At 43.1% G+C, this 22,113-nt stretch overlaps 2 long non-coding RNA genes across 3 annotated transcripts; one reads left to right on the forward strand and one right to left on the reverse strand.

Annotated features, from left to right (window-relative positions):
- Positions 1 to 7,989: 7,989 nt before the first annotated feature.
- On the reverse strand, positions 7,990 to 8,409 carry LOC105450211. Its single transcript, XR_974438.1, has 2 exons — positions 8,336 to 8,409; positions 7,990 to 8,243 (listed from the first exon to the last, which is right to left on the reverse strand). It is a non-coding gene; the product is annotated as an uncharacterized LOC105450211 (long non-coding RNA).
- LOC105450210 lies at positions 8,186 to 9,255 on the forward strand. 2 transcript variants are annotated; one of them, XR_974437.1, is made up of 2 exons: positions 8,186 to 8,276; positions 8,651 to 9,255. It is a non-coding gene; the product is annotated as an uncharacterized LOC105450210 (long non-coding RNA). The 2 variants fall into 2 exon arrangements; XR_974436.1 differs by lacking the exon at positions 8,186 to 8,276 and adding an exon at positions 8,439 to 8,586.
- The last annotated feature ends 12,858 nt before the right edge of the window (positions 9,256 to 22,113 follow it).

Raw genomic sequence — 22,113 nt, forward strand, 5'->3', positions numbered from 1 at the left:
TTCAGAATTTTCTCACGCTCCGCCGGTATAAATATTTACAGCCCCCGTAGACGGAGCTCTACCGCACCAAGGGTGTCTTGAGGGCGGTGGACTCTGCGGGCTTGTGTGCATGTGTGTGCGTGTGTGTGCCGGAGTTTCAGTGCTGTGTGCTGCACTTGTGCACACACACACACACACACGCACGCCACGTTATCGCGCAGACGGTGCGCTGCACTTGTTTCACGCCCGGTGGTTCGCCATGCCATCGGTCGGTGCATGCCCTCGAATCTCGATCGCCGTCGACTACGATCGACCCTTACCCATAAAGGGCCAAAATACTCTCTCGAATCGGGAAGAGAAAAGGTCTCAATACTCCCGTTGCACTGAGTGTGCTGCACCGGTCGACTGACCTCCGGATGTCTTTTGTAAGAATAGAAATAGCGAGACACTGCGTGTCGTTTTGCATTCTTCTAAATAATCACCACGCTCGCGTGCTTTTTAATTCAAAGTAATGGAATGGAGTTTTAACGTGCAAGGAACTACGAGCTGATCAGAAGTGAAAATCTCAAAATGTGCGAGTTTATAAATAATATTTTCCAGAATTATTTATAAACTCGCTCGTTTTGAAACTTTTATTTCTCATTCTTATTATATTTTTTGCTTATTTGTATTAAGCTATTTAAAATTAATTTCGACGAACCGAAATTTCTCAATTTTTAGTGTCAAGTTTTTCATTGTTTTTTTTACTATGGAAAAAAACATTTATAAAATTATTGAATATTTTGAATAAGCATGAATGATCTATTCGTTGTGTGAAACTAACAGAAAAATAATATTATTTTAGTATTTTAATAATTAAAATATTATATGGAAAAATTTAATTTATTGTACATTAAATTTTAATTTAAACTTAATACACAATAAAAATAAAGATATAGATATAAAGATAAAGAAAAAATGTTATATTATGTAGATGAATTAATTAGCGAATATAATCATTACAATTAAATTATTAATTTAAACTATCAATTTGATAATACAAGGTTTCCATGTATGTAATGTGAGGATTTTACATATAATGTTTCAAATCAAATCATTAGCGTGAAATTAGTATACAGCATAATTCATTGTCTCTGTGTTCGGACACGTGTAAATATCTACGAATTAATTGATCGAATGGTTTTTTACTAATGGAACTTATGACATCTGATGTATCGGATGTCAGTTTCAGAATGACGACGAAAATAAATATCTCTACGTTCCATCCGCGAATTAATTGAATTGTATCAAACCGAAAGAGATCTAATTAAGTATATTAATTTAACGCCCGTGGCAATTTTTATAACAAAAAATTGTATAATTTAATTAATTTTTCTCTCACTTAATTCCTCTTTTCGCATAATTCAGGTCACTCCGAAAATTCCTTCTGCAACGCTCTGCAAACCAGTCTGATTTGATGCAATTTTGTCCTGCACCAATCTCCCCTTGTCCTTTCTCTCTCTCTCTCTCTATCTCTTTCTTCGTTTCGGTTCTCTGTATAATTCTTAGCGAGATGGGCACGGACACAGAGTTTGCGCTGATCACGGTGCGGCAGGTTCGTTAGATAGACGCGAATCAGGTCGACACGTAGGCACGCCCGTAAACCTGCGATGTCGAGCCACCGTTGATTTACTGGGCCGGCGGATTAAGCCAAATTGTAACGCGCGTCACCGAACGTGGAAACCCTGCCTGCCTGCCTGCCGGTTCTGATACTTGATGCAGACGCACGACAAATGAACGGCTCCGACTGTTCTCTAACTGCACCCGGGGTTTATGTGCGTCGGGATAGCACGGTCCATCATTCCCGGAAGTTATTTGCCCGTAACGTTGAAACGTTATACGTATCTAATCCTTTTTCATCAAACACGCGCGCGAAACAACAGTAGCCCCCGTATAAACGACGTCGCTTTGATTTTCAATGTAAGTATATCGAGCGCTCGCGAGATCGCGGCGTCGTGATAAATTAAACGGCAAAATCGAGCTGCTTCGATCTGCTATTAGGGCGGGTGATGCTTCGTCGTTTAATTTATTTCAACATCATTTCTCCGAAACGACCGAGATTGATGTAAAAACTTTTGATTCAATCGGCTGCAACAAAAAGATGATTAAATCATAATGCAATTCAAACGTATTTCTCTTCAAAAAGCGCGAGAGAGTGTGCTTTCATTCACAGAACTAATATTCATTTTCCGAAATATTTGGAGACTATATACGGACGCCATAATAAGGCGATTGTGCGCGAGCGAGTTTAAATTTAAAAAAAGAAAGACTGATTAAATGTTTTATTATTCACGTATCAAAGAATGGTATAAACAAGCGAAATCATTTTGCAGATTGTTAAATCGGCGTTTAATACAGCGCTCTCTTTGTTTTTCATTCACATCACAGAAGGAATTAAGCAGCAACACCGGGCCGTTGTAAAAAAAGAAGAGAGAAGAACGAAAAAAAAAGGGAAACAACTAACAAGTTAACTGTTACGCAATGTGCCAGCTTCTGCGCGAATTGTTTATTTGTATTTGTTATGTTTAATTCACTTGTCATCGCCCATATTTGTCGTTTTCGAGCTCCCCTGCTAACGATGTAAATACATGTGTATGAATTATACAATTGGAGTGACGGTTATCGACAAATGTTTTCCGTGCCCATTTGTAACGACATAACTTTACAAATGTGATTTAGCAATATCCCTTTTTTTTTCGCATACCCGAATATCTCCATTTGCGTTGATAAAGTTAACTTTTCGGTTCCGCGCCACGAGCACGATCGCGCACCGAAAATATATATCCGCAACAAAATGGCATTTAAACGAAAATGCATATTCACCTGTGCGTTCCCCCTCCCCCTCCTTCTCCTCCTCCTCCTCCACCCCTTTCTACACATTTCCCTCCAATTTCGTTTCACGTGTTTATACATGGACACGCGCGTTAACCATTCAGCCCTTTGCAATATCACTCGCAACAAACGAATAAAACAACATTTTTGCAGTAATTACTACTTGGGTTTTCGCCCAAATAATATTAAGCGCCATGAACATTAAATCGTGAAAATGCGAAAGGGGGATATTCAGTGACTATCAAAGAGCCGATGAAACAGCCTCGCGGAAATCATCTAAAACTGTATTATTATCATCATCATCATCATCATCATCGGCGTTTACGAGATACAAATCAGTTTTATTCAGCGCGTATACGCTGTTAGGCAATACGAGGATCGTTCCGTCCTTCCGATGCGCGATTAATTACGCAAGCGGCGATTCATTAATTAATAATATCTATAATATTACTTATTTACGTTTGCCCTTTACTGGGCAAACTAATAATCATGTAGAAGCTAAATTGTTTAATAACAAATTATAAATTAATATAAAGTTTTCTTCTGTAATATAAATGCGCATATATGTATGCAGTTATGTGTATACCTATAATGCATCGCGTGCTACTATGAGCACTCAAATTTCACGGAGAGTACATATCGAGAGAGGAACGAAATGTTCGGACGTTGTAAATGCAATGTCGTTTTTACATCAGCAATTTTTATTATGTCAAGCTTCATTGATTTTGGAATAGATAAAATAGGTATAATGGAAAAAGTCCAGCTGTATAGCTTTTCCTCCAGAATGAGAAATCATTTTTATAACTTCATTTCGATCGCAAATGCAGGAGGTCTAAAAGTGTGCATGTTTAAAAAACAAAAGTATATTTTCAGCTCACATTTCCCGGAGATATTAAATTTTATATATTAATATCCATTTTTCCTTTAATTCGATGCGATTCTTCTTAATTGTGGAATTTAAAATCACAAATTGTTCCTATACGATACATCCGGCTTTAAATTCATGAATCACTTTAATGTTACACCAATTTCTCAAACAAACTTGTTACATCTCGAAAGAGAATCGGCAAATATGGTATTTCGCGAAACGGATCTGCGAACGAGAGAATATTTTCTAAAATCGAAACTTTTATGATGCGGCATTTCAATCCAGTATAACCAGTAATCCCCTTATCGATATTAGTCGGAAATTTTTTTTCCGGCGGGGGAAAAACGTCGCGGGGGAACGCGTGTCGAAAGCGTTTCCCTCGACGGAAATGGATACCGTCGTCGGATATCCATAAGACGTCGCTTTGTGCAGGCCACGACGAGCTCTACTCCCCCCCGGTGCGCGACGCGCGCGTTCCACTTTTCGCCGCGAGATTAATATTTCAGGTGAGAGAAGCAGCTCTGTTACCCGACGATAATTTCTCCGTGCCGTTTATTTTCGTGGAAATATAGACTAACGACCTCCCCGACACACAGCGGTGCTCTCATATTATAATCGAGGGTAGAGCGCGGATCGTTCCTCCCTCGAAATGCACCTCCCTCCTGCCCCCCCCTCCCCCCTCGCTTCCTTTCCGATCGACGTGATCCGTTCGCCGCTCGATGAATATTCTCTAGCCGCCTGGCAATCCCTCATCCCCTAAGACGTTCGACGAGTTTAACCTATGACCTATACACATGTCCACATAGACCGCTGCAGGAATACCTGGGATGCATCGCGGGGTGACGTCAGGAATTCCATGCGCTTGCAATGCGGTGACCTCCATTTCGCGGGCGGTATTGTTTACGCAATACGCGGTGACGGAAGCAGTAAGAGTGAATTGTTCCGATGCCACTTGCAGTTTTAGCGTTTTATACCGTTTGAAAAAAAACCTCCTCACTATATATTCGCAGTTTTAACGTTACCGGGTTAAAAAATTTCTCTATCTGGGAGAACAGATGTTTCGTTCCCGCTTTCATTTATTTTGAACGTTCTAATTATCTTCAGACCGTGTTTTTCCTGGACAATCGAGGTAACGCGCGCAGTTCTATAGGCAACCGAGAGCTTCGAGATTTTTCCGCGAATACAGTTTGCGCAAACAGACAACGAAAGCTTATCTCTTGATCTGATACGATTTTAGAGTAATTCGTTTTTAATAACGCGCGGGGGATTAATCACGAAGATTATTTATAGGATTAAATATTCAATATTCAAACGTTACCAAAAGAGTATGGTAAAACGATTATTCGAAGGACTTGCGTATTTATATATAAAATGCAGAAATTAATTTTACAATTTTTTTCAAAATACAATCTCGTTTAGTATTTCTTTAAATTCAACGCAGTTGCGCCGCGCGTATTTTCGTAACATCGGTATGACGTACTATTCTTCCCCCGGAGTTATTCGCGGCAGCGACCGAGCTTAATCATACGCGATTACCCACAATCTTCCTTCGCCTGCCCTTATTTGCATCGCTAATCGCGAGTTTTTAAGTACACTTTTCCGGAGTAGAAAATGCAGACGTCCGCGAATCTGTAATAAATCCCCACTTTGCTCCGTTAAAATCGCTCTTTACTAAAATAATGCAACCCCCGCCTCCTCCCCCTGCCTCCCACCCTCCGCCGCGCGCCGCGCGGGTGCATCAACCGCGCTGAGTTCGGCGCGGGCGCCGCGCCCCGCCGCAGCGGCGACGATTTCGATGCGGAGTCACGATTTGATATCACAAACGCGTTACGTACGTGACGTTCGTCGGCTTGGATATCGGTGGGCGCGATCAAAGGGATTCCCTAATGTGTGCAGCCGGGGCGAGCGACGCGATCGGGCCCGCGCGGCGCTCTCCAGTGCAGCGCGCGGCGCTCTCCAGTGCAGCGCGCGGCGCTTTCGCGACTTCGCGCTCGCGAATCGATACCCGTTAAACGGCGTAATTCGATACGCCGCTCCGCGCGCGCCCCCCGCGTTTCGCCTGCATCCCCTTGTGCGGTACGTGTCAGTCGATCTCTCCCCTCCTCTCCCCGCCCGTTCCTCTTCTCCGGTGGAGAAAAAAAATTGTTCGCGTTTCCGCAATCGGTTCGGTCCGGCCCGGTCGGTCGAGCGCGGACACGGTTGGAGTCGCGCACAAAAAGCGCGCCGGCCGGGACGAAAGTAGCATTGTCGTGTTACAATCGAAATCGAATATTTGAAAAATATGGACGACGCGCGCGTTTGTAATTGCATACGTGCCCGCGCGTCGTCGTGCCCTCGCCCGCTCGACCGCGAATGACCCGAAAGGTGCGCGATGTACGCGCGTGACGAGAGCCGCGGCGCGCGACGTATACACGCGAGACCGATAATACAATTTGGCGATTGTTAATTCCCGCGAGTTTCCTCTCAGCGGCGCGCGCGCGCGCGCGCTGAGGAGGGAAAAGGCGCTGAGGAAGAGGCAAATAACGAAGGTCTTTAATTAAGCGAGAAGACTCCCCCGGCCTCTTACTTGCTGCACCTTTTGAGAGGGCGCAATCTAATTAGTGTAACGCTCGCGAGAACGTTTGCAAGTGGTAAGTCTGAACTGAACAGTCGCGGACTGAATGCAGGTCCGGCGAGGGTATTTTACTTCCCGTTCTTTATACCCGCGCGCACACGAATGTATAGGTACACACCGCCCTCCTTCGATATTTATAATAGAAAAATGAACGAACCCATAGGTCATGCGGCTCCCGCCGCATTGTAATATATATTTGTTCGGGAAATGACGGGCTTCTCTCGCGACCATCGTTATCTCGTTTTTCAGTGGCAGAGAGAGAAAGAGAGAGAGAGAGAGCTACAGGATATGCTTTTTTTCGGGAGCTTTCTCGCTTTGTACACGACGCATGCAAATCCAACGCGAAGGCGGGCGGGAGTCGAGTTATTTTTCGACGACCCGAAGAAGAATTACGACGCTGCATGTGTGTTTCTATGCCAAACGCGAAAGAATTGAATAGCTTTTTTACCGAAGAGCTAAGACAATTTTTTTTTCTCCGTTCAAAAGTTTGGACGTATGTGGATTACTAGACGCTTAATATAGTAATTCAGTAACTTTAATTCTGAAAGTTTTTACAAGACGCTAGAAATAATTATCTTATAATATGCGTTTTCTAAAGAGAAGTGACGTTTGCGTTCACTATAAAAATATTAGATTTTAATATTTTAATCCGGGTAAAAAATAAAAAAAAAATTATCCATTCGCCATTAATCGAGGAACTCGTCACGACCGACGCGACGGGAAAACCTACCATTTGCGTTGCGAAGAGATTTCCTACCGAGCGAACCAAGTCACGGAGAACCGAAGGAGAGGAGAGACGCAGCTCCTTCTTCTTCTCCTCCACCTCTTCTCCTGGCGAAGAAAATGGATGATCGCGACTCGAATAGATATCGGGGGCGATCAAATCCGGGACGCCGCCGACGCGCACGTTCATCAATAAGATCGGAATCGCATGCTCCACGGCCATTCCGTATGCCCGATCCACGCGCGTATTTCGCTGCGTGGCGGCATTTTGCCGCCATAGTCATTTGTCCGTCACACGCGGCCGGTCAGCCGGACGGACGGACGGACGGCCGGCCGTCGACATAAAACCGGAAGCGAATTATGTACTCCGATATAAATCAGCCGGACACACCCCATTCGCGTCGCGGACAGGTTATTATCGGCGGTGCCATTTTAACTCTCCCTCCCCCGTTCGCCCTCCGCCTCCCCGACGTGTGCATGACCGACCCACTTTTTCCGCATATGATGTAGTTTATGGATGCCTGCGAGATCGGACAAAAATCCCAGGGCATAAGGGCGTGCAGAGATTAAAAGGGCACACACATACACAAGCACGCGTGCGCGCACGTACACACGCGCGTTTTTTTTTTACACACACACGAGAAAGCTATGAACAAGCCGATATTAACGCATTCGCGACAATATTCGCTCGATCGGTAGTCGAGTTGTGTACTGAAATATCTTATACATATGGATCAATATTAAAATGACGATTATCAAACTTTTTGCCTCGTCATCTGCCTCCGCAGTTGCGAAGTTCTATAGGACGCCTCTTGTACCTACGTCGATATTGCATTCCCACGTCCATACGCTTATACCAAGAACGGACACGAATAATTGCCCCGTTGGAGCCGCGTAAAAACAAACGAGAATATACGTGAGAATAATCGAAGCGTTTTTCTGTATATTTTTAATCCCTTTAAAATTAATCTTTATACATTCGACGAAATGGATTTATCGCGGAAGAAAAATTGCGCAAAATTTCGGTTTAAATTTTCGCATTATCTTCCGTAAACTCTTGCTTCCGGTAAATGCTAATACCATTTCCGCGAGTCATTATCATGCAAATGCCGGCTTCACGAGCTTCGGGAACATGCTTCACTCTCCGCGCGTATTATATTCCATATTGGCCATATTCGCGATGAAGTCCTAAATTAATAAAAAGCAAAGCGGTCAATCAAGGTAATTACACGATTATAATGAGTCTGAAGCATTTATTAAAGTATTACAGGAGTACTAACGACATATTTATTCAATATGTTATAACGACACTGAAAAATTACGCGGATTGTATTCGCGTAAAAATCACGCGACTGTATATTATTCCGTTACTATAGAGATCGCGATTACGGTTATATATTCGATACGCAACGAGTACAATTATATACAATTAACGCGTCATTGACTTCTAAATTTACCTCGGTGCCATAATTGCACTAATTAATCCCGCCTATATATTCGATCAGATCTGAGAATTAGTACGCGTGTTCACGTGCGTGAAATTTCCTAAAGCAGTTTCCCGGCGCTCCCTCTTTAATCCCAGAACTATCGTGCAGGATGAACGAGAGAGAGGAAAATAAAATGCGAAAGCGGTTTATTATCCGGCGGAAGCTAGCCTATTCAACATCGATGGACCTTCCAGCGAGCCCTGATCCTTACGCCAATATTGATTCGATTAACCTTCCTTAACCTCGGGGGCATACGGACCGAGGGGTTTGTCTGCCACTGACAGCTAGTGGGTGTATCTCGAGGTGTGCTGACACTCGATAAGTCCCAGATGAGAGATCGTAAGGGACAGAATGTTACCGCGTTACCCACTACGCTCCATGATGTCGAACGACCTCGTGCGAGTACATCAAATCTTTTGCCGATAGCATCCACGTCTTGGTCAGTCTTACGTTTATCGTCGTGTATTTCAGCCACTTTTTATAGTTTTCATAGATATGATAAGGCGAATGAAATGTATTCGCCGTCAAGTATGAACATCTGTTTGTGATTTCGAGCGATTGTGTGTGTCCGGCTGAAATTTACTTTGCGAAAACGGTTTTAATATCGCGAAAGAGGAGTATCCAGATATCTGTCAATTTAGCGGATTAACACGGATGTGTATACTGTATATTTGTTGTTCCTTCCAATAAAAAGATTTTATAAACACAAAAAAGTCTCGACAAATTTACCGTGACCGTTACACTCACAGTGGCGCGCAAAATTTGCAAAACGCTGCGTCGCGTCGCGCTGCGCTGTTTTTTTTTCGAAACTAAATTCAGCACGAAACACTGATCCTCCGTGCGAAATTAATTTAATAATGGAACTCGTAAAGATATTTAACTTTTAAATGCCGCGCTTCAATTTGCATATTTCCACGTTTACACGGGAAATAACACTTTAAGTATAATGGATACGACAAACACGTCGAGTGAGCGTCGTTGTTCGCGAAGTCGTAGCTGTAATCTCTAATAAACGTGTGCCTGTTCCCCATCTAATCCGCCGTTAAAAAATTCCAATATGAAATACGCGATGCCGCCAATTAACTTGATCTCGATGTCACATCGATCCGGTTTGGCGTTACAACCGGCGGCGGCATAGAAGGTATAGACACGCCGATCGCGGTCGCGGCGAGTAATAGTAATCGCTCACCGGCGGTTATACCGGTTACTGCGAGATTAGGATTTTTTTCAGCCTCGCGTATATACACGCCAGAACGTCGTGTACGAGCTGCACCGTTATTAGCGCACGCACACCCTTCGCCTAACGGTCCGCATGTACTTTGATGCCACGATCGACGTATGATTGATAGCGTTCGATGCATTTAATATTTTTTCGTTTATATTCCTCCTCCCCCCTCCCCCCGAGGGTATTAAACCGAGCGATAAATAACTTGCAGCAATGCGGAATTATGGAAAGCAGACGCGTAACGCAAAGTTTCTTTCTCTCTTTTTCTTCTTCCTCTTTACCTCTGTGTATACGAGAGAAAGATTCCGGAATGCCGGGAATTTAAATGCGCGTGCGAAATTGACGTAATCCGAATAATTTACGATTCGTGTAACCAAGATACGCGTCGTAATCACATCTAATAAGATCCTGTTAAAAAATTTCTCCTATTATTCTTTCACGAGGAAAACTTGTTTTGATCGCGTCGTATATATATATATATATTATATATATATATACATGTATTGAATGAAGAAAAAGAAAAGAGATAAATTGGATTCTCGCGATTGATTTATATTCAAGAAAACGACCAGAGTAAGAACCCGCGGCAAAGAAAGAGAAAGGAGCGAGTTAAAAACAGATATCGCCGAGGCCAATGAATTAATAAAAATATATAAGAATTGTAATTGAAATGCCGCAGTTTTATCAAGGGGAGGACGCTAATAATTATCGCGAGTTCCGCGTAGCAACCCCGTAGCACGAGGCTTTCATAAATCTCCGCGAGTCACTCAAGTTCCTCGGAACATTACTTAACTCAATCGCGCGACTCCTAACTGTGAAAAACAAAAGGAAGGATATCCAAGAGAGTGAGAGAGAGAGAGAGGGTGGGGGAGGAGAGAACGGCGTGGTCGGGCGCGAGTATGCCAATTATAGTTCGCCTCTCCGTCTCGATTTTTATCGGAAGTGCAGTAAGTCTGCGGAAACGGGCTCCTCTCTCATCCAACTCTCCCCGAGCATTCGAGCGAGCTGGAACTTTTAATTTCACGCGTTAATGACAGCCGCCCAGTTAAAGGATATTCTTTATTACTCCGCAGTCTCGGACTCCTCCCTCCCCCCCTCCCCCCTCGTCCGTCCGTCTTCTTTTCTCGCTCTTCGACGTGGCGACGAGGGAGGGGGGGGGAGAGAGGGATGCTTCGGAAAGTCTCGGACACGGTCTGCGGGTTCGCAGAAGTGCCGAAGGAAATCGAAAAGGACGACCGACGGCGGAGAAACGGGCGAGGTCGGACGGTAAAACTCGCGCAGCTCGCGAGAGACGAGGGGTTAATCACGACTTTGGAGGAATACTTGCGCGCGACGGTATGCGTTTTCCACCCTCATTCTTCTTTTCTTCGTCCGTTCATTCGTCCGGTCCAATGCTATAGGTGCCTCCTCCTCCCTCCCTTCTTCTCTCTCGCGCTCTCCCTTGCGCGTTTCCCGTCTTGTCCACCCTCTTTACCCTCTCACGTTTACGACTATAACCCTAATTCTTTTAGTACATTCTGCACTTCGTGTTTTCACCTCGCAGTTTTCAATATGCCGTACGCGCCCCATCTCGCCAACTTTCGCGTTTGGATTCTTTCGCGAGCATTCCCCTTATCCGCTTCGCAGATCTTTCCTCGCTCCCGAGCTTCTCATTCTTTCGACGCGAAAATTAGTTCAGAAATTTACGGACATTGTCCGCGTTTGCGTTAATAGTTCGAGATAGAGTTGAGATCCTATCTCGCGCGCGAGAAGGAAACCGCTTTATATCGATCTCGTGAAATGCGCTTACTTGAAAAGCGTAATAATGTCCCGAGATCGCTACTTAAGAAAAACTGAATCGGACGTAAATGAGATCTATGCGATACCATCTTTTCTTAATAGAAATGATAGAATTAGTAAAGATAACACAGCTAGATTAATATATAATTAATGGAGATATATATGTATGTATATATGTATATATATATATATATACCTATATATTGTGTATATATATTTTATTTATTTAATATTTATTTAATGTAATAAGATTGGCTAAGTTTTCGATAAATTTCTCAACTTCGAGTTTCCCTGCTGGAGATTATCCAGTATTATCAATATCCTGCAACTAGAAGCATTCGTCTCATTATGCGGTCGGGCGCGAAAGCCACAAGTGTCTCGTAGTGTCTCAGTATATAAGCGGCTTGAGGCAATGATACGTTAAACCACACGGACGAAAACCACACTGAGCAGTTGGCTTATTGTCTATTTGTGTAGTAAGAATTAGTATAACAATAAATAACAAAAATCTCCCCTTTATCCCTTTTGCTAATACATAAAATGATTCGAAAAGTAAGGAGAAAATTTATGTTAAATTATTTACGATCTTATTTAATTAATCTAGAATTTACAGTTTATGCCATTTAGCATGCAGAATTTCTTAGGTCACTTTTAAGCAAAATTGATTGCTTCTAAAATATCGATATACGAGAAATTACATTATAAAAATGACATTTAGAATATTATAGTATTATCGATTTTTTCGTATTATTGATTTTTCACAGTTTAACTTTTGTAGTCTTTTATGGTATTTTTAAAGCCTTGAATTGGCATAGAGTATTGCTTTTCCCTGTTTGTACAACATATCGAAAATTCATTCGGTGTCGCTCCGTTAACGAGACTTAATTATTTCCAAATCTTTCTCTATTTCCCCGTTGTTTGACCCAATTTGTCAGAGTATTTGTGCTCACAACAAGTTTGTTCCGCAATCCCTCGTCTGCGAGCGGGAAACTCCCCTTCGCGACGATATCTCGCTTCGACCTGCTTTCCTACAACAATCTATGACGTAATGAAGCGCATCCGCTCGGCTTCCGAATCTTTTCTTCCCCTCGCGGCGCGTCCTCGCTCGCCTGCTCGCTCGCTCGCGTCCCATCGAGTCTCCCTCCCACGCACCCTTTTGTTCCTTCCCTCGTACTTATCTGACTCTTCGGCCAATCACTCCCGGTATCCTCTTACCTCCACCATTTATTCCGCTCTCCTTTTTCTCCTATCGACTTCTCCCGAACTTCTCGCAGACGAAACGAACTGATCCGAACTTCGCGATTCCGCAGGGTTTCATTTACAGTTCTCCAAGTTCCGCGTCTTTCGAGTACGATTCGTTGGCGTTTTACAATTCCCGTCCCGGTCTACGTCCGTACGAGCCGTTTGGCAAGCAGTTACCTGTAATTCTTGCAGTTTCCACTACTTTCTATGCAAGATATACTGGAAAGTTTTATGCCCTAAATAGCTTTCATTACGTAAGTTGAAGAATTTCTTAATGAAGATCTAACAAATTGTTTATCACATTTTAACTTTGACGTGATAATTTAATTTAGCATAATATACCTCCGCAAAATTACTTTATTTAATTTTATTTTATAATGCTATTTCATACTTCTCATTATATCTTCTTCATCTTATTACAATTTTTATTTCTCTCAATATTTTGCTAAAATTATATATAAAATACAGTAATATTATATTATATATGCAGATTGCTTTTTTTTCTCAATGCACGTGGTGTATATCTCGTTAACAGATGTTCATTGAATTCCCGCTAATGACGCCTCGAGACCTAAGCATATCTTATATCCGCCTATTATTTATCCCTCTCATCATTTGCGGCGCGTAACGAGGAACACGGCCACAAGATCTCGTAATCGTCGACGTGATTGGTTTTCGCGACCGGACGAACGCGGTGGCGGGCTTTTACATCGATATCGCGCGCGATGCAGCGAAATCGATCTCCTTTTTTTCTCCTCCTCCTTCTCCTCCTCCCCTTCGAAAATCACCCATGCCCGAATAAACCCGCCGCGCGTGTTGCGCCGCTCTACGTCGCAAATTTGTTTCACGCTCGCTCGAGTCTCCCCAAAATTAATCCACTGGCCATTACCAGCCGCGCACAGGCGAAACTGTACAAACCGCTTTGTGCGCGGACACGGGCACGCGTGTTACGAGCCATTTTGCCGGCAAAACAGATGGTATAGCCTCGCGGCCGTTCTGGCTTTTTAAGCGTATCGCGTGTCGCCGGATATCGCGTCAAACATTTTTAACGTGCTTTTAAATAACTCCCCAACCAGCCGCCCCCACCCAGACGATCCGCAAACTATAATGGTTCGCGGGTCACTTTATCACTTTTTAATTGTTACTGCCGTTCGCATTCGATTAGGGCTTTGGTATCGTTTAAATAAAATTTCAATATATCGCATGCATAATGGAAAAATAACAATAATCGCTGTCGATTCGAGACTTGAAAATGTGTATCAAAGGACTCGGATTACCCAATAGGTAACATTGGAATATTGTATATATACATATATAATAAATAAATAATATGTGTATATATACATATATAATAAATAAATAATTTACGATATTATAAATTATAAAACAAATGTGGAAAACGCATTTTCTGAAATTGTTTGATATAAAGCGTTAAATATTATTTAAAAGAAATAAATTTTTAACGCTGTTTTATATCACATTCTTTCTCATTTTAGCCTTTAATCGTTGCGAATAAAAATGGATATCATTTTCTTTTATGCATTGTATGCATTTTATAAAATTGTATTAATCATTGAACTCTGAATGCATCTATTATATCAATCGCGTGTTTTGTCACCGATGTACTTTTGCCGACCGAAGCTTATCGAGACGCAGGAGAAAGAAGGATTACGAGGCAATTGGATATCCGCCAATGAAATTTGCGAAATTCGCGTGCCCGGTTCGCGATATTTCGACTCGGGCGAGCGCATGCATGCGCGTACGCGTCGCATTCCGTGCGATAAATCATCGGCAGATGGGACCTTCGACGGGACTGGAAACTGTGTACGTAGCCGTACGCAAACTACGGGCGCCATTTACCGGAGAATCGGGGGGAAAAAAAATGCACGAAGCCGCACGAAGAGAGCCAAGGACGACGTGTCGCGATTACGTGCAACTTCCCCGCAGCCGCGCGATGCGTTGTAGCAAGTAATAATCGCCAGCATCCGCTGCTCCGTCGGGTTCACTTAGCTAATGCCCTTGACGTTTGATGCTGCCACGATCCTTGGAGCACGAAAGCTGGAGGAACGTATACGCGTCTCAACCGCAATCGCCGCATGCTCGCGTCACACTTTTTCGTTTCCGTATCCATGACCATTCTTGAGATACCGTGCGACCGAGAAATCGCTCGCGATTGACAGTGTCACAGATAGAATGCTGACGAAATTGACAGTATTAATCGTGCATTAATCGATTAAACTTGATGCATGTTCTGTGCTTAGAGTCCACAATAAAAAGCATAAAACGATTCTTAGAGATATGTATGTCAAAACTATATGACTTTCTTAGCCATTAATCATTGATATCAGATTACTTTAAAGTGTAATTCTTTTTTAAATTTTTATAGTGTTTTTAATTTTAATTAAGTTTTAGATATATGTACACGTCTCGACGTCATTTTTTTCTTTTTCTTCTTCTTTTCAGATTAGATTACCTTTCACTTGTACTTTTTCTCAGTTATTCACTGTTATATCATTTGCAAAAGTATGTGTATAGGTGAGTGTGCACGTGTGCACGATATGTAAATGTAGATGTTCGCAGTGTAATGAGCTCGGGTCCGTAGGTTTGCTAAACCTAAATGACTGTGCGGATCAGTCATCCCTGCGGGAAGTGTGAAGAAATTGTCGGGCTTTAACCTAAGGAATATTAATTTCTCGACATTTGTCAATACGAAGGAATATTACTGCACTGTCGAGACGTACAACGCTATTATCTTTAAGAAAAATAAACCTATTTAAAGACGTGCAATGATTTATCGACACGTGGGAAAGAGCATTTCAAAATAAATCTGAGTCCAAGTATATACATATATAATTCATATAAATTAGACGAAAATCTTTTTTTTTTTTTTGAAAATTTTGAATCTCGAAAAATTATTTTATCATAGAAAGACATGTCTCCCGAAAACTCCAATTAACAATTAAGCATAATATACATACTCTTCTCTTTCAATAATTCTGAGGTACTGCGTTGACAAAAGTCGGCGGTCATTTGCCGCCCGATAAGAATCGAGCATTCTGAAAAATGAGTAATTATTTTTTATATCACTCTTTCTGTCCCTGATAAATTTCTAGCTATTTTGAAAGCACTTTACATGTACAAGAGTCGCGTTTGAGTTTAGACGACGACGACGACGACGAGATGCATTTAAGTAAATTAATAAGAGCCTGCTGAGAGCACGCACGGCGACATAAATCCGGCATCGCTACCGCTACAGCTCGGGTACCGTGACAGTTCAGTCTAAGGCACGGCGCGTAAGGGAGAACGTAAGAGAAGCACCTTCTTATCTTCCACTTTTACACGGACTGTGGCGGGCGCGATCACTGTAATACGGCCGTCTCGCACGAGAGAATTATGTTCCCATGTAAGAGCATGTTCCGAGTTACGTACGTACGTACGGTACGTACGTACGTCGTCGTCGTCGCGCGTTACGCACGCTGATCGCAGATCGAGAGACGAGATTTCACGCGATACGACTCCTCGGCTCGCCGCCGGCGTGAGCACCTAAGTACCATGAAACGCGCGCGCGGAGCGGAGCGGCGCGGCGCGGCGCGGCGCGCATCGCACGTCGGTCGCGCGCACCGACGCCCCGGCCGACGCGTCTGGCGAAGCGTGTGCTCCGAGCGTGTGGACCAAACGAGGCGTATCGCGGAAAAAATTACCGTCGCGATAAAGGCGACCGGCAGAGTCAGGGCCGCGCTCGCTCGCTCGCCTCCTCTCGCTCCCCGACGTTGTGTTTAGTAATTTCACGGTGAGACAGATCGCGACGCTCTTCCGCGCGCGGCCGTATAATAACCGGGCGACAAATAAATAAGCGCTGCCGCGCGTTATCACTGACTCATCGGATCGGGCGTTCGTGCGAGCCCGAGGAGTAAAAGACCCGGGGAGAGGCTCAAATATCATGCCTTGTCGGTTCACCGCAAAGATTTGTAGCGCATGTTATCTACTGATTTATAGATTGAGATCACACGTCATGTCTTCCTAATCACACACAGACGGCTTTACATAATTATCAATTAATTGTTTTTAATCTTCTTTAGATAGCAGAAGTAACTGTAATGAAATAACTGTTATAGAAGTATATCTTTTTCGTTAACGAACAAAAAGTAAAAACCGCTATGCTGCAGTTTCATTGGATATAGGAGTAAAATTCTAATGATCCGAACGAATGACAGATTTATGAAGAAAATCTATTTCGGCAACGCAAATGGGATTTTTTTTTATTCGAGATGAAAAAGGAGCCTTTGCATATTGTTCCACCCTCCGACTGATTATACGTCGCGACAAGAATTTTCCGCGAGAACGGATGATGCAATAAATGGCGCTCCGCCCGTCGACGGTTATCGGCCAGTCTTTTTTCACCTCACGGCTTAAGGCCACCTTTACTTTGTTCCCCACCCTCCCTTCGTTTGTCTCCTCGCGAAGACTATTAACGAGACGACTGGGGGTTGGGGGGGACGGGTGAAGCTTCGTAAAATCGTGCACCATCCTTATCTCTTTGGAGCGAGATTGCCGTTCCGAGACGAAGTTTCCTTATCGTTTCGTTCATCGTTCTCATCGACGGAGGAAGTTTGCCTTTCGGATAACGAGAAGCTTCTGAACGCGCACGCCTGCCTGGCCGCCTCTAGCCAACTAAGGAAAATGACCGGCCGATCGGCTCTTCTGACCTCAGCAACGACGAGGTCCCGGGCGTTCTTCGATTCTCCGATTTTCCCCGAATACTCGTTACCAAAATGTTTCAAATGAATTGAAAAAAGAAAAGAAACACGCGCCGCTCGATTTAACAAGGAGAACGTATGTACATTATTATTCGTATTGCGTAAATTTAGTGAGAATTTACCGTTGAACGAGAGAAAATCTCGGATCTCCGTTGGCACGGTTAACACTCAAGTTATAAGAAGCAAAATTTCCCGCTCGAATAAAAATTAGAATTATAAATGTACATATTCTTCGAAGATAAATCGATAACAGTTTCGCGGAAGCAATTTCGTATCCTCAGAACACGCTTCGTGTACGTACGTTCTCCCGGGATTCAGCACGGGATTTAAATGAGTGAAAACGCGAATATAATTAACGGACATCTGCGGTCTCCGTCTTTTTCCTTCGCGCATTACCGATAACTACATCCTCGCTCCAACTCGACACCGTAAATGTATCCAGGCGGTCGACACTACCAATATATCGGGCAGCAAGTACCCAGTATCGCGTTTGATACGACCGTCATTAAACCGCGCGAGATCGGCGATGCCGATAAACTCGCTGCTCGCATAATTGCTCGCAGGGTCAGGCGTATCCGCGTTCATAAATACGTGTTCGGCGATCGGCGAACTTTTCCAGGCGGTTTAGCGGGCTGTGAAAGATAACGTTAAAAGCAGCTGCGAACAAAGGGGAATTGATTTCATTGGACTCTCATTATCCTCATCGACGAGAGAGAGAGAGAGAGATAGATAGATAGAGAGATAGATAGATAGATAGAGGGAGAGAGATTCGACGGGAGATTTTTGTCCATCAATCTCGTTCCGAATTCGACGGAGAGATTAAACGGGCACGGGAGCGACTGTATCTACCGTTTTTCTTCACCGTGCCCTGTAAATTATTCGCGTTGTACGCGACCCGAAGGCACTAAACTGCTTTACGGCGGTCGCCAACTGCAGCGCTTCACGACTAAGTTGATTCGGTGACGCAATTTACTAGGGGGTTGGGCGAGTAAACATTTCTGCAGCACAGCGATCCCGCCGCGAAAAAGTCGATCCTTTACGATCGTATCGGATTTGCGAGACGTCGTCGCTAAACGATGGACGACAACGAAGACACGAGTACTTGCAAAGTTAAAAATATCACGATTGTTCTCGTCGTCAGGATAATTGGAGGAAAAGGAAAAAAAGAGGAGTAAGAAATTAAATTTGCAAGGATTCTTTTATATAGGTACATCTAAATATTATTTCAGAGAATAACTTTGTTTTTTAGAATTTTTTCAGAATGAATTAATTGATAACGCTGCTCTTAACAAAAAGATAAATTCAGCGAATATTACTGCAACTGCAGGTAATTTCAATATTTGATTGTGCAATGTAATCCAGTTGAATTGTAATTATTCTGTTACAACGGAAAATTTTCCGTCATTTTGAAATAGGTTATACCACCGATAACATAGATTTAAAAAATTATTAAGCATGAATTTTTTAAATTTAAAAAAATGACGTCTCATAAAATAGCTTCATTAGCTATGTAATAGTAATCTTATTCCGCTATAAAACAAAATGAAGCACGGAGAGGGAAAGAGCTGTAGATATCCGACATAAAAAAAGAGGCAGATTTTCTCTCGCTGTATGAGCTTTTTAATATCAGACCGAAATAAAGCCAGTAGTAAAAACATGACGTGGCATCAACAACAATGTATTACTTCCAGTATCAGAAACAGAATTATAAAGCTTGTTACGTCATGTAGATTTCACGAAATCGCATCGCGACCTGGATTTGCATAATCCGTATTTCTTTTTCAGATTTACGGAATTGTAATAATGCTTATCAACGCTTTTAGAAACGCTTCCGCGATCTCCCGTGTGGAACGTGTAACAAAAACAAGAGACGTTTTCGCGCCGAGTCGGGGGAGGAGGGGGGGGGGGACGGGGGATCGCGATTAAGAGATGACCCATTTAATCACAGGTTGCAAGAGAGAGATTCCGTTCAATTAACTCGGGCGCTTTTATAACGGGGCGCGTTACGCTCTAACGCGAAGCGTTAGCTTCGGAATAGAGATGTAGAGCCCCGGTAGATCGGATCTGTATATCGCGAAAATACCTGGCTCGCGCCAGACCGAATCGCTGATTCGATACATCCGCGAATACTTATACAGTTAGTTAGGAGAGAAAATGGAACGGGGGGAAAAAATAAAGATAAAAGCTGCCGGTATATTACATTTGCCAGTTGTGTAAATTTAGTTTCGAAACATTATGAATTTCAATGCAGCGCACGGATGAAATGAAAGATATCAGACGTGGAAAAAAAAAGAAGGCGGCGAGAGAACGGAGGAAAAGTAAGAATATCCGATGAAGTTAACTTTTACCGAATAACATTTTGTTTATCTGCAAAACGCAGACGGAGGGAATACTTACTGTTGCACTTGCGTCGCGTCCAAGACGGATCGGCGTATAACGTTAACGTATATATACGAGTTGAGTATACACATAAAAATGTAATACATATCACGTTTCACCCCCGAAACCCCTCCGTATATTATGTTCTTCGTTTTTTTTTCCAGTTTGTTTTTTCCTCCCGTTTTATCGTGTTTCCTTACGTGCACGCGCATGCCGGCGCGCCGCGCGGCATATATTCCGTGCTTTAAATCGCGCGTGCCCACGTCTACGTTTTACACGCGCGTTTAAAACGGATTATTGCAAACACCTCGCGCGTTTAACGTATGCAAACTCGGTGGCGACAAACTCGCTTAACGAGCGGAGCGCGCGCGCCCTCCGCGCGCGATGAATATTCGGCTACTTTAAGCCGTCCGGCCGACGGCCGGGGCTAATGTCAAGCCGGCCAACTTCGTCGCAAACGTTTTTGCTTATCACGCTCGTTCCGTCGACAAAATTGAAAAGGGAAAAAGAAAACAGAGAGGGCGGGAAAACTTTGCGCTTCCTACGACCCGCAGGGAAGCTGCGGAAAGCGCAATTTTGGCGCCGTTCCGCTTCTGTCATATATATACATACATATATATATATATATATATATATATATATATATATATATACGCTCCATAATTTGCGGCTCTAATTTTAATAACAGATTCTCCAGAATAATCTAGAGTCAATTTTTTTTAGGCGAGAATGTCCGAGGAAGGATGCTGTTTTTTTTCGCGACTCTTTCAACATTAGATATTTCCTTGCAAGAAATTCAAATTCCTTTAAATCTCTGTAAATTTAACTGGAGAATATGATTTTTATCATCTGTTCTTTTAGAGATCAATTTATGAAATGTATCTTCTTCACCTTACGATTCAAAACTTTACTTCTACATTAAGGAAAAATCGATTAAAACTTTATTAGCAAATTTGTCGTTTAAATTAAGATTGCCGTTATAAGAGATGCATAGTCTACAACGCAACAGTAATGAAATGGAAGTGATCTCTTCTTTTTTTTTTTAGAGAAAAAGAAATTATGAATATTTTACTTTTAACGCTGAGTTTTTTTTTTCGTAACATCGATATTGTATCTTCGATATCGCTAAATCAGAGAGTTAGTATCAAATAAAAAACATTGGCGCACGCGATCGACATGCTAAAGAAAAAAATGTTAAACCTCGCTCGTGGATAACTCTGGTCGTTACACTCTCTATGTACACCTGTACGGCGCGTTTCCCAATTCTCAATTTTCGCGGTGTTTTTCTACATTGTTTTATTTTTGCGCGTTCGCGAAAATCTCATAGGAAAATATTCAGAACAGAGGATATGTAGAACAGTTTCCACATTTTCTCTTTTTTGTTTTGTTAAACTATACTATTTCCATATAATTCGCACCGACCCGCGGGTAACCGGAATCCGTGTGAAAAAAATAGTCCGCGTAAATCGGGATGACTATAGGATCGGAATAATTGCGACAGCGACACCGCAACATTTTCCAATGTTAGGAAAAAAAGGAGGTGGCAGCAGCTCGAAAAACTAACGCGCGCGCAAAAACATTTCTCCGGATATGTTTTTATATATTCGCGGGAATTGATCCGAGGGCTTGTGTGTGCGAATGCAAGTGCGTGGTAGATACCCAAGAGACGGCGCTTTCCTATAGTTCAAACGCCAGTTGCAGGAAAACGTAGTTCAAGCTCGAGCGGTGCTCCTAATATCTCGCACATTCGGGAGAACGGCGACGAGAGAAGAGGGAGGACAGAGGGAGAGAGAGAGAGAGAGAGAGAGAGAGAAGGGAAGGAGAGAGAGATGACACAACCAACGCGCGGCGACCGGCACAATGCTTACGTTCCGGAAGCGTGTACGAAGCGCTTCCACGGTAATTAGTGTATTCTCTGAGTGGCCGGAGTCATTAGGCCCGCCGGCGTTGCTTCGCCAAAAGCTCCACCTTGACTCCACGCACAGGAGACAAGGGGGAGAGATAGACAGAGAGAGAGGAGGGTGGAGAAAGAGAGAGGAGAGAGAGAGAGAGAGAGAGAGAGAAGATGGATGGAGAGAAAGACATTCTCTTTCTCGGTTTCTATCTCCATCCACCTGTTTATTGCTCTCTCCATCCACTTGTCCTCGCGCCGCGACGCTCTTACCCCCTGACGGAGTTTGAATAGTTTC

The sequence above is a fragment of the Wasmannia auropunctata genome, unplaced genomic scaffold (genome assembly GCF_000956235.1).
Source record: "Wasmannia auropunctata unplaced genomic scaffold, wasmannia.A_1.0 LD336069.1, whole genome shotgun sequence".
Taxonomy (NCBI): Eukaryota; Metazoa; Arthropoda; class Insecta; order Hymenoptera; family Formicidae; genus Wasmannia; species Wasmannia auropunctata.